Source organism: Lipotes vexillifer, unplaced genomic scaffold (genome assembly GCF_000442215.2).
Source record: "Lipotes vexillifer unplaced genomic scaffold, Lipotes_vexillifer_v1.1 scaffold531, whole genome shotgun sequence".
Lineage (NCBI taxonomy): Eukaryota > Metazoa > Chordata > Mammalia > Artiodactyla > Lipotidae > Lipotes > Lipotes vexillifer.
Window position 1 is genome coordinate 440,135 of NW_006799583.1, and position 13,869 is coordinate 454,003.

The following is a 13,869-nucleotide window of genomic DNA, read 5'->3' on the forward strand; positions in this document are numbered from 1 at the left end:
ATCATTTCACTTGTACAGTGAAGAAACTGTACCTCCGGATGGTAAGTGCCTTGTCCACATTCACAAAGTTAGTAATCCATCTGGGGTACAGATACAGGGCTCTGGCCTATAATTTCAGAGTCGTTTTTTGTAAGCCAACAGAGATGGAAATCCAGACTGACTGAAGTAAAACCCCACTTCAGAATGGCTTAAACAGTAAGGAAAGTTTATCTGAAACCAGTTGAGCCTCAGGTGCGGGGCAGTCTGGGTTATGTAGTGCATCCGTTCCATGATGCCTTCATTTACCCAGGTGTGGGTCTTTAGGGAAAGCTTTATATGAGTGTGGAGAACTGTTTACCTGCCAAGTTAGCAGACGCTTGCCTAGGACCAACCTTGCAAAGAAAGTCTTTTTAGGACAGCAGTCTCAGGCCTGCTCTGTTAACTTCTGCACAGTTTCGTTTCATTTTTCACTATTTCAAACAATGCTGCATTGATCTTTGTGTGTATATCTTGTCTCACTCAGGTTGGTATTTCTGTTGCATAAACCTAATCTACACATAAATTTGTTTGTTAAACGCTGTGTATATATAAAATTTTGTTAATTACTGCCAAATTGAACTCCAAAAAGCCTGCCAATTTACATTCCTACTAACAGTATTTGCAAGGGACCCTCCACTACATTGGTTATCAATCTTTGTAATTGTTGACAGTTGAATACAGCCAGGATCTTAAGAGCAGAAAATGTAGAAAGATTGACAAAAAGTAACAATTGGATTAAGCTGATGTGACTTGCTATATGGTTACATATGACAGTGTAGTGCTTTAGCTGATAGCAAATTTTTCAAGAATATATTTTGAAGATAGGGTGTGAAGCACTTGATAGATTTGCTTTAGATGTGAAATTGAAGCTTACTGGGCAGAGTTCAAATAGAAAATATTTGTGTTTAACAGTGGGTTTTCAGAATTAAAATATGGTGTCCAAATACTGGTTACCTATTAAAGTGAGCTATTTGTATTGTCAACTTGATTATAATAAAATGGCACCAAGTTGTAAATACATGATTTTAATATTAAATATTTATGAAATTAATGTTTTGTGGGAGAAGAGGGGTTGTGTCAGTGTTCATAAACACAAGCTACATTTTAAAACCACACCACTTTACTTTCAGAAATCTTAATATATGAAAGTATTGTTCAGAGTAGAAAACTCATTATAAGTAGTTCTAGTGTTAGATACCAGGTTTACTTGGGGTATCTCTAAACAAACAAACAAACAATGAATAAAAGAAGTGTAACCATAAAGAAAATGGAGCTTGTATGGATGCTTATTAGGGGAATATTTTTCACTTGGAAAATAAAATAATTTATTATAGTTTATTTCTTCAGAAGAAAACTACCCTGGAAATGTGCACTTCTCTGTAAGAAATCATAGCGTGTTGTCTTTGTTTTCTGGTACTCTTACGAGTTTACGTGGTTGTAAGCTCATCTAAGATCCCATCTGGGTTTATGACCCCTTTCTCTTAATGCCTCAAAGGTTTCCTAACTGTGAGTGGATGTATTTAATGTGAGGAAACATTCCCAGTCTACTTAACAGCCTGTTAAAGTGCTTGTTCCCTGAAACATACAGTTGTACCATCTGCAAATTATTTTGTACTGCCGGAGCCGGAGGAGATACTGAACCAACTTTCAGGCAAAGATTTTTGTCCTCTACAGGGATTTCCAGAACAGTGAAATGACAGGGAAATGCATTAAAAAACTTTATCCAAATGGTTTGAATACTTGTAACTTTCTGACCTAGAAGCTAGAAAGTTAAAAATTTCTATCCTAGTTCTGTCAGTGATTCATTGTGTATCCTTGAGAAATTCATCCCTTTTTGTCTAAACCCTTTTGTCAGCTGTAAATTCAAGATAATACAGAACCACTGACTGACTTCAAAAATATTAGGAACTGCATATTGCTTTAAAAATGCAAAGATATGAATGCTAAACTTCAAAATACAGCTGGAAAGTGTAAGCTTTTAAAAAGTACTTGGATGTCAAGGGAACGAAAGATTATTAGTGGTTAATGTGATTTTTGAGGTGATTTTCTTAAGGAGTAATAATTGAAAGCTTGTGTTTACACAGATCCTCAGATTGATGGGAGACAAAGCTCTCATGGTTCAATTGACAAGGAGTGTCTGTCTTTATCAAGTTGAATTAGGTATATTAGCTATATAGCCTCTTCTAATAACCTATTTCAGTTATGACAAGAAGATTCACACATGTATATGTAGAGAAAATATATTTAATTGAGGTATCTTTAAAAATGAACTCTATGGGCTGAAAATTACTCTTGCTTTGAGATAAAGAACCTAGGAAAATAAGCAGAGTTATTAATGCCTTCTCAACCCACACTTGATTCTTGAATTAAATTACAGTTTGAAGAATGCTTGCTTTTTAAAATGGCATTGAGAAGACTCTGTGGGTGCTTAACTTTTCACATTTTCATTTATCTTTTGAACAACTATGTAGTAATTTTCATTGCACATTTAAAAAATTTCCTGAATTAAAGTAAATGCCGAAGTCTCAGGCTGTATAACCCCCTTTTATGTGGTGTTTCTTTTTTTTTTTTAATCTATTTATTTATTTATTTGTTGGGTGTGTTGGGTCTTCCTTGCTGTGTGTGGGCTTTTCTCTAGTTGCAGTGAGCAGGGGCTAGTCTTTGTTGCAGTGTGTGGGCTTCTCACTGCGGTGGCTTCTCTTGTTGCAGAGCACGGACTCTAGGCGCACAGGCTTCAGTAGTTGCAGCACGTGGGCTCAGTAGTTGTGGCTCACGGCCTTTGTTGCTCCAAGGCATGTGGGATCTTCCCGGACCAGGGCTCGAACCCGTGTCCCCTGCATTAGCAGGTGGACTCCCAACCACTGCGCCACCAAGGAAGCCCCTATGTGGTGTTTCTTACGCTTGAATTATTTGGTTTAATATGCTGTATACGGCGGGTCTGGATTTTTTAAGAACAATCTGGACAGGATCCTATTTAGCTGCAAGGAACAAAGGCACATTGACGTTATCTTAAATGCTGGAGGCTCATCTTAAGATTACAGAGGACAGGAAGGCGACCGCCTCATCAGAGACATGGCTGGTAAAATGGCGCTTTGTCTTGTAGTGGGCACAGCAGCTCTGATAGCTGTGGATGTCCACTGCTCTGTAGTCGTCATGTGCCTACTCTTACTCATGTTTCCCAGCTTCTCCCTTCACATAAAAAAGTTCTTTTCTTACAAGCACTTCAATATGAGGCTTTAAAAAGTCTTATTTAAGATAAATGACAAAAAAGCTTTCACATAATTATCTACAGTTTGATTTCAGATACCTTATCACCATAATACTTAATGAATTTGGCTATGTTAGCTTCAGTTAACTATTTTCAGTTAACCCACGTAATTTGTTGAACTTCATATAGTGTAAATGATTTAACTGAAATGAATTTTGCTATAGTCTCAAATTTGTTAACTCTTCTGCCTTTGTTAAATGTTTTAAATAGTTGATTGTCTCATAGTTTCCTAGTCTCTGGCAGCGTAACTGATACATTGTCTATATTATTATACTTGGTTAACTGAAGGTATTATCTCTGTAAACTTCAACTAGTTGCCTATAAAATTTTCTCAGCAGAAACTAATGATATTACATTTTTTTTTTTTTTTTTTTGCCGTACGCGGGCCTCGCACTGCTGTGGCCTCTCCCGTTGCGGAGATTATTACATTTAAAAATGAAATACCTTGTCCTTTATTTAGAGGCCATATGTCTAGAAAGTCATTCTGTGTATAAAGATTAATCAACCAATCAAAAGACATAGCTTATTTTCTTTAGTGTTACCATTGACACCCGACAAAATATTGAATTACCGAGTTTTAGGCTCCGGTAGGTAGTGCCCCGGAAGGCGGGGAACGCGGAAGAGGCCGAGGCCGGCGCGGAGGAGTCCGTACCGGAAGAAGAGTCCCTCCCGAGGAGCCCGGCTGCCGGCAGGAGATAGAGGCAGGGGGGCCCTGGCCGATGCTGCGCTCAGTGAACACGCGCAGCAGCGCGTGGTGCTGCCCGTGTGGCTCAACTTCGACGGCGAGGTGCAGCCCTACCCGACGCTGACCCCCACAACGGGCCGCCGAATCCATAGCTACTGGGGTCATCTTTGGCTCTTCCTAGATGCTGGGACATCTGATGGGCTTCTAGTTAACCAAACCGAGCTGTTTGTGCCGTCTTGCAATGTTGATGGACAGCCTATTTTTGCAAACATCACACTACCAGTGTACACCCTGAAGAGTGGTGCCTGCAGGTTGTGCGAAGCCTAGTCAAGCCTGAGGATTACAGGAGACTGCACATTGTGAGATCCCTCTACGAAGATTTGGAGGACCACCCAAATATGTGGAAGGACCTGGAGCGGTTGCCCCAGGAGCATATTGAAAATCAGTGGATGGCAGAGGAGACTGAAGGTTTTAATTGAAATTTACACTCCTGGGTCTCGGCTTTTGACAGTCCTGACAAGTCTTGATCTAGATCGAGGGCTGGTCACTTTTTCTTGGCTTCAAAGTGTCTCATTCTTGGAGTAAAAATGCTCCATTGCTTAAAAGAAAGTTAACTGACCTCACTACTGGGCACTGTGGTGTTTAAGGACAAAGATCACAAAATGTAATTTAATGCCTGTCCCGTCTAGAAGTATTTATCAAGGGAAAGTAGTGGCATTTTTGCCTCCTAGTGAGTCGGGAAAGTTTCTGTGTAAGGACTTTTGTGTAGATAATTCAGTGAGAATTGTAGCTTATTCCTGAGTTGTAGAAAAGCAGTGGCGTCTGCTTTTCATTCCTGTATCGTGGTTGGTGATGTGCCCGCTTCCCGCTCTGAGAGACCAAGATGTCCTTGGGGCAGGGGCATATCCGTCTGCCCTTTGACGCTCCAGTGCCTCGCACGTTATGAGCCTTCCCTCAGTGTTTGTTGAATGAACATACCAGTGGCTACTTTGGTAGAAAGTGTTAGAGGTTTTCACCCTGTTTTTTGAGGGCGGGTGGTAGTGGGGACCTTAAAGTATATACAGTAAACGAATGTTTTCAAGGGCATCAATTTTACAGAAAGCAATTTTTATAATTTTCTAAATCGTGGCTTTTCTCTGTCCATTGTTGTCGCAGGGCTGTTTTATTTCTGTTTCTAAGCCAGGATTGGCTTTCCACGGTTCTTATTGATGATACCTTTTTGAAATTTGCTATCTGCACAGAAGATAGGAGAAAATAGCCGTCCCCTTGTTTAATCATAATATTAAAAAGCTACTCCTGTACTATAAATAGGTTTTTGCCAAATGTGGGTACTTCTGTCCTTTTTTTGTAAATCCATGACATTTTTGTTCGATTCAGCAGTTTTTCATCAGGCAGGATCTGGTGACACTTTGCACCTGGCTGGAGGAGAGGACAAAGCCCTCCAGCCTCTCGGAAGTTACTGCTAACACACCGGATTCAGAGGGTAGCCTGGAATGTTTTCTAATTTTATACACGTATAGATCCTTTCCTATAGGCTGGACTTAAATTCATTAACTCAAATTCAGTACTTCTGTCAGGCATCCTTTTTTGGTAGCTAATCATTAAAAAAAACAAAAAACAAAAAACAAAACTCCCCAGTATAGAAAGTGTTGGAAGAGACAGAAAAATAAAGGAAGAGAAAAGATCCAGTTAGGTACACTACTTAAATACAACCACTAACTTAACATTTTGAACTTTTAGCCTTTTTTTGGCTTGGTTTTACGTAGTTGAAATCATACTGAGTATACAGTTTTGTATTCTACTTTCTCATTTAACTTTATAACTTAAATATTTTTCCATGGTATTATAAGCTCTTCATAGACATGAGTGCAGCCTTCCTTTTATAAATGTTGGGATATTTCTTGGCATCTTTATTAGATCCTTTGAGCACAGTTCCTGTGCTCTGATATCAGAGTGAAGTGAATGAATCAAACGCCTTACAGTTTTCCCACCTAATCTTATTCTCCTCTTTCAACATTCAACAAATAAGTGGGCTTTTTTTTTTTCTTTAGCCTGTTGTGGTACTCATTCAGTGACACATCTATAATTTTTTTTAATCTAATTTTTTTGTCGAATTGTTGGGTAGGGAAGAAGAAATGCTGGTATAGAAGGCAGCCATATGATTTCAAAAGTGGGATAGGATGGAAGATTTAAGGAAGCCTGCTGGTGCTCGATTAGTTCAGTGTTGGTTTTATTATTTTTTAAACCTGTCTTTGTGTCAAAATGAGATTTCATGTTCCTGTCAAAACTTGCAATATGAGTACTGTGTTTTTTGTGTTGTCCAAGGAAGATTGAAAACCTATAGCATGTATGCACTCATTTGAAATCTTATGAATGTATTAAATGTATTGCTTTTAAGAGACTGTGATCTTATCTATTTTGAGTTTAAAAAAAAAGCTTTTTTGGATACATTAAATGGTGCTAAGTAAAGGAAAAAAAAATTGAATTACCAACAAAATTACCCATATACATACTGTACCAGTAAATAACTCTATTAGCTTTCTTTCTGAAAATCCCTTATATTTACAAGTATAATTCATTCACAAAACTGCACTCCACATAATTGGGACTTAATGCTTCAGCGAAGAAAATGAAAAATGTAGCCTGTCTCCTCAGGGCTGTATAGTCAGATATCTCTTTGTCCTTTGGTGGATTTACATACTTTTTGACATCAAGTTTTGATCAAATGAAGAGAGTATCTCTAGCGATTTGTACAGTCTGGGTGACTACATGAAATAAAACTAGTGAGGCGTGGCCTTCCAGGCAGGCCTCTTTAGGCTGGAATTCTTGGTGCCAAGGGGAGCTAGGTCCTAGCCAGGCCATGGCTCCATCCACTGAGTTTTAAATTTTCACTTTGTTTTTTCATTTCTGAGAGTTTTATTTATATCTGCCTAGATATTTTTGATATTTTCTCATTCTTTGATCAGTTTTTTAAGTTCACCATTTATTTCATGAGATATTTCAAACATAATTATTTTACATTCTGTACTTGATAATTTCAATATCTGAAATGGAACAAATCAGTCTATTATTTGTTGTTTCTGCTAACTCTCTCTCATGGTTGGTTCTATCCTTGCTGTATTTGGTAATTTTCATTTGGAGCTCACATTTTTCTTGAATTTAACATGTGGGAGCTGGTGGGCCTAATTTGGGATGCTTCCCTTTCAAGGGGACTTACGTTTGCTGTTTTTTGCTGGCTTTTAGGGTTTGTGCTTTGGGAGAAACGACAGCTACAATGAAGGAACATAAATAGTACCGGAGATGCAGTTTCAAAGAATGACAGTAAAGGTTAGCTGGGAGTAGGTATTTGACAGTTCTTATTTAATATCGTTTATCAGAGTTGCAAACTAGAATGTACCAGCCATTAGCATCAAAAGCTTTAAAGTTGTTGTGACCCTCTTATACATGATTCTTGTAGTTTCCTTCAGTTTCCTTTCTCCTGCAAGAGGTGACAAAACATGGGACTCTAGAATGTGTGAGGAAGTGCAGACATTAGGTATAAGGAAAAACATTCGCATGCTGTCTGTCCAGGCTTCTTCCTATTCTGCAAGGGCTGGTGAGTCTTGGGTATGTTTATCTTTATTCTCACGTTTGTGATTTTTAGAAAAGTGAATGATCAATAAATGATTTATTTTATAGTTTTAAAAAACATCAGGAACACTACTGTGAGCCAGGAATAGTAATATTCTGGTACGTCTAAAATCCTTGGAGTTTGGACTCAAAGTTTGAGTTCTTGATTGCAAGAGTTAGCAGTTCAACTCTGCTTCACTGGTCTCCATCCCACTTGCTTATGACTTACTGCCACTGCTCTAATTTTAGCCCATTGTTTTCATCTTCCCCTTGGAAATTTTCCTTACTTTTTAGAGAGCACAGGAATGCATGAATAATTATTTTTATAGTAATTTATTCGGGAAGAGTTAGAATAGCCTTTGAAAGTAGCTGATCTGTCATACTGCCAGAAGTGGGAGTCCCAGGAGTTATTCATTTATCATCACTTTAGAGAAGAGGAAACGAAGGCACAAAGATGTTAAGTAACTTGCCCAAGATCACAGAGCTGCTGAGTGATAAAGCCATTGTTGGAACCCATGTGGTCTGGCTCCAGAACCTACGCTTTAACCACCACATATGAGTCTGAATCTCAGAGGAGGTTGCACACATATTACAAAGAACTGGTTGTTGAGACCATGAGAGATGATAGGATACCAAGGGAGTGTGGAGGATAGAGCAATGAACTGAGGGTGGAGCACCAATATAAGGAAAATTTGAGGGTATGAGGACCTTGGAGAAGAACTATTGATAACGATATGAAATGCAGGAGGAAGTGTAAGAAAACAAAGTGTCACACAAGTTGAGGGAATAGAATTTCAAGGAGGGAGTGGTAGGTTAGTCATCATATGCAGCAGTATGATACGATAAAGACCCAAAATTATCCTTTTGAGTTCGCCAATTAGAACGTCACTGCCTTTATTGAGGGTGCTATAGACTGAATGTTGAATGTTTCTGTCCCCACAAAATTCATGTTAAAACTTAATCCCCAATGTGATGGTATTTGGAGGTGGGTGGGGCCTTTGGGAGGTGATTAGGTCATGCGAGTGGAGCTCTCATGAATGAGATTAGTGCCCTTATAAAAGAGGCCCCAGTGAGTTCTTATTCCCTCTCCTCTCTGTGAGGACACATGTGAGAAGATGGCCCTCTGTGAACCAGGAAGCAAGTTCTCATCAGACACTGAATGTGCCATTGCCTTGATCTTGGAACCACCAGCCTCCAGAAATGTGAGAAATAAATGCTTGTATTTTAGGGCACCAAGTTTATGGCAGTCTGAATACATTAAGACAGAGGGTGAATTTTTTTTTTTTTCCAGAGGGTGAATTTTAGTAGTGTGTTGAGCGTTAAATTGGAAGTGATGCACTGTGGATGGATCACTCTTTTCAGAAGTTTGCTTGAGGAGAGAAACTGGATGGTTTGGTGAGAGGGAAGCACAAGATCAAGAGGTCAAGATGTTTAAAGGTTTAGAAAATAGAACTAAGGAGAATGACATAAAAATGAGTTACTAAAACCATAAATTTTATTCTACCTTGAAATATATTATTATTGCAGATCAATGTTTTAAAACTTAGTTACATTTCCCCTTACACTTATCCAGCTCTGTTTTCTTATATCAAATGGAAAAAATATTAAATACTCAGAGGTAAAGTGAAGTGGGTATTTTATTTCCTGACAGCCATACTTCCCTCCTTGTCCAAGAGTTATTCCTTAAATAAAACACAGATCTGAAAAATTATATCTTGTTATTTTAGCTAAAACAAACAAGTATTTTGACAAAGAATCGAAGTTACTTAGCTTGGAGGCTAAGAAAGCAACTATGTGGCCCCATAACTCTTGGAGCTTTTTATTATGATATGAAGAATTAATTATTGAGAATTGTGACCAGTTCTTATCTTTATGAAGGATAAAAAGAAGGAATGGACTTACATTTTTAAACAGAGGTCTTTAGATCTAAATAAGAGCCATTTATTGAACAAGTTAGTTAGCACTGCCTTTGTTTCTTAGTGGCTGATCTCTCAGCATTTAGTAGCTTATCAGTACCTCCACTCTCCATTGTCAGAGAAGACCAAAGCGGAAACTCCTGGGTCTGAAGTTCCAGGTCTCCAGGCAGTTTTATTACCCTGTGAGGAAACTCTTACTTGGGTCAAATGTTCTCCAATTTTAGGTTGTGTTGGAAACACCTGGGGAGCTCATTTAATATGCATGTTCCAGGGTCCCACTGCTACAGCTTCTGATCCAGTAAGTGCTGGTTGGAGTCTGAGAATATGCATTTTTAGCAAGTTCTTGGGGTGATTCTAGACCACTTGTGCTGAGGCCCATACTTGGTGAACGTTGGCCTACTCCCGCCTTTGGCAAAAATCGAGAACTATTAGGATGCATTCTCTGGCCCCTGCACTCCCCCTCCTCCAGGCATACATGATCCCAGGGTTCAGATATGATGCTTAAGCTTTTTAGTATTATTTCTATAACTATGTATTTTTTACTTTAAAAAGAAAGTGCTAAAACGTACTTTAAACAAATAAGCTGCCCTTCATCACTATTAAGAAAAAGAGGGCTTCCCTGGTGGCACAGTCATTGAGAGTCTGCCTGCCGATGCAGGAGACACGGGTTCGTGCCCTGGTCCGGGAAGATCCCACGTGCGGCGGAGCGGCTGGGCCCGTGAGCCGTGGCCGCTGAGCCTGTGCGTCCGGAGCCTGTGCTCCGCAACGGGAGAGGCCACAACAGTGAGAGGCCCGCGTACCGCAAAAAAAAAAAAGAAAAAAAAGAAAAAAGAATGCATTCATAAAGAGTTTTGAACAGCAAAGCCATCATTTTGACCTATTTTTCTGCCTGGTTCCTGGACTCTCTCTTACTTTTTCCTGAGACTGGCTGTTCTCCCTTACCTCTTCTAAATTCCACCTTAGATTTCTTAAACATTTACCTGGCATCATGTGTGGACCAGCTAAGAGGCAACTGCAGTGGGAGACAGGCAACCACAAGCGCTGTGATTTTCTAATTTTAAGCCGTTGATTCTCTCCAGCGACTGCTGGGAACTTAATCACCAAACTGCAGGGCCAGGACCCAGGCCTTCCCTCCACTTTCTAGACCGGACTTGTACCTGATTAGCCCTGTCTTACTTCTGCCCATTCCCTGTGTGACTTGCAGGGGTTAAATCAGAGCATGATCTACTTATTATCTAGTGCCTATTTTGAAAAAGCTGCCTCTGTCTATTACCATCATCCATATTATATCTGAATGTTCTGAAGTATTTGAGTTCAGATGCTTAGGACAGATAGAGAGTCCAAATGAAAATCAAAGACAAGTTTTACATAAAGCAAACAAAAACTCCTCTCTTCTCTTGTCAGATCAATTGCTCAGAAGCTCGCAGGCTACATGCACAAATCATAGTTAAAGTAATTTTTCTATTTTCACCTACTCTAACAAAGAGACAAAGCAATAGGTTTTTCAACCAAAAATAGTCTCTGCTGTGATGCAGACCCACAGAAAGTGGCTGCAGCCCTTCCCCGCTCCCTGCTCTCAGGCTTGTTTATAGCCAGAGTGCTGATAAAGTCAACAGGATGTGGTCACAGGTCAAGGTTCAGAGGGCCTATACAGTGATTTCCACGCTGCGTGTACGCCGCGTGTATAAAAGGTATTTGTCCTTATTCTGGAAATGAACTCAAGCAACATGGATGGTGACATCTGAGTCACAATTATGGCAAAGTCAGAAAAGCCCCGCAGCAATCATACTTCAGTAATCACCTTAGCTAAAGCATTTTATGAACACATGGTTGGTCCAGTCTTTTTCCTGTCCCGACTCCCCTTACGGATACACAGCCCCAAGAGCAAACGTTCTCCCAGGCCATTCGAGCCTGTCCTCCTACTTAGGTCTTCAGGGGCTCCAGGCCCTGGGCCTCTGCATTCTCCCAGTCCCTCCTCACTCCTGCTGTGGCTTCATTTACCCTTCCAACCCACTGAGCCCTGTGGCTAGTAGCTATGGCGACATGGTGATCTCGAATTCCTCCGTCTTTTAGCCTTCCTTCAAGTCCCATCTCCTTCCATCCCCTGCTTCCCCAGTGATGCTGGAGAAAGCTTCCACATGGCTGCCTTGCTTCCTGGGCTCCCGAGGCCTAATTCCAGGTGGGTCCTCGCTGTGGACCGGAAGTCCTTTTCTTCTATTCATCCCTTGGATTCCCTTTCACCGTCCTAACAGAGGCAGTTTAAACCCTTCCCACTGTCCTAAGCCCTCAACCTTCTCTCTGCTCCCTTCCTTCCTGGCAACTCAGCATGCGTCCTACGTTACAGAGAACTCTGGGGCCACAAAGCATGCCTGCACTCCCTCAACCTCCCCTCTTCCAACCACAAAGAGGACCTTCATCAGCCTGTTTTCCTCAACTTAAGTTTCTGAGATGAAAAATGCGTCTTTCTCTCCAAGGTGGAACTCTGTACACTGGTGATGCCACAGCCACTCTTTCATCCAAAACCTATTCCCGCCTTTCCCTGTATTTCAGATCCTTTCTCTGCAGTGGCTTCTTCTCCCCTTGGAAGTGTGTTGGAATCCTAGCTTCATATGGACTTAGGTAGTTTTCACTCCTAATATGTAACTTTATTTACCATGTCTCTTTTTTAAAAAATTTATTTATTTTATTTATTATTTATTTTTGGCTGTGTTGGGTCTTTGTGGCTGCACACAGGCTTTCTCTAGTTGCAGCGAGCAGGGGACACTCTTCGTCGTAGTGCGTGGGCTTCTCATTGCAGTGGCTTCTCTTGTTGCGGAGCACGGGCTCTAAGTGTGCGGGCTTCAGTAGTTGTGGTGCGTGGGCTCACTAGTTGTGGCTCGTAGACCTTGGCATCTGTGGCCTTAGTTTGTGTAGAGAACTCAAATGGGCCAAAACCTTGGCTTTTGAATTTCAAAAGCTAAGGTCCACACACAAGACACAGATTTGCAAGAAAACGGGATGTTTTAACAGTCATTTTTCCAGCCTCTTATTGGGAGACAGATTTCCTGGGCCATGGAGAGAGGAAGGGTCGTCAAGGAGAGAACTGAGTAGGTTCTTAACAGCCCTTCCCTACTCCCTTCTTCCTGTTGACAGAACCTACCTCATGTCAGAGAAGCTCAAAATAACAGACATTTGCTTTCCCAGCCTCCACTGCAGCTACAGTTGATGGAGGGAGCTTTTTACAAAGATTGTCTTCCCTGACTGCGGAGAGAGATGAGAAGGAATGCCCTCCCCCTCCTTTTGGAAAGTTGTCCTGTGAGGACATGAGGTTTCATTTTACTGTGATGAGCGGGGACTGCTGCCAACAGACTCAGGATGGCTGAGGAGGAAGAGGGAAGGAGTCTGACTTTCCACTGACACTGTTGAGATGCCAAACTAACCAGGGGACCACCCACCTTTGGATTCCTCATTATAGGAGACAATACAACGTTCTTACTGTTTAAGCCACCCTTATGCATTGTATGTAGTTGAAAACATCCCGTACTCATTCCTTTTACTTTCTTAGAGAAAAGTCCTATTGCTAATGACCGGTGGGGGACGACAGAACTTACAGATAGATTGGGGCAATTGAGACTCAGGGGCATCTTTGTCTAACACCATATTAAACACGTCTTGTTTGTTGGCAAACCATGCAGAGTTCCTCTTCATCACTACAGTAAAAGAATGATAACAAGAAAGTGATTGTGTGTGTGGCTTGTTGGAAAAGGCCTGAGACTCCTTCCCAGGTTTCCCTGTTTCCCCAGAATGGCATGGGCACGTCATCCTTTTTCCCCTCAAAAGCAATGGGAAGGTCAAGGAGAAAGAGTCAGACCCGGAGAGGCTTTGGGTGTGGCCAAGAGGACAGAGCAATGGATGCCGCACTCGTGGACAGACAACTGGGGGCCATTCCTGACTGAGGAGGTCTGATGAGCTCTGAAATTCAGACAAGTGGTCCCTCACAGGGAGGACACGGTGCCCGAGGGCCAAATACCTCTTCACATTCCTGATGTTTTATAACCCTTTCCTCCAAAAGTTTCCACAACTGCAAGAAAAAGTGGGGAGGGAAGTCTCTGAATTGCCTCTGAATTGATGGAGTTTATCGAGAACTGACTCAAATCAAGGTTCCTAACAATAGGTGGAATTCGGACTTGGGCCAGAAAATTAACTTAGCTGTAGAAAAGCGATTTTTTTTCTTTTACATATTTGAATATAAGGGCAGAAGTATCTTTCCTTCTGAACAATCCTCTATCTTAAAAAACAAAACAAAAAACCAATCTCACCTGAAGCCTGTTCTCCTCTGAAGCTCTCCATTCCTCATTCCCTGCACTGCCAAACTTTTGGAGAGAATTATCTAT

General features: G+C 40.9%; 1 pseudogene; it reads left to right on the forward strand.

Moving 5' to 3' along the window:
• The first annotated feature begins 3,102 nt into the window (after positions 1-3,102).
• LOC103074864 (von Hippel-Lindau disease tumor suppressor pseudogene) lies at positions 3,103-4,450 on the forward strand (annotated as a pseudogene).
• Positions 4,451-13,869: the final 9,419 nt, after the last annotated feature.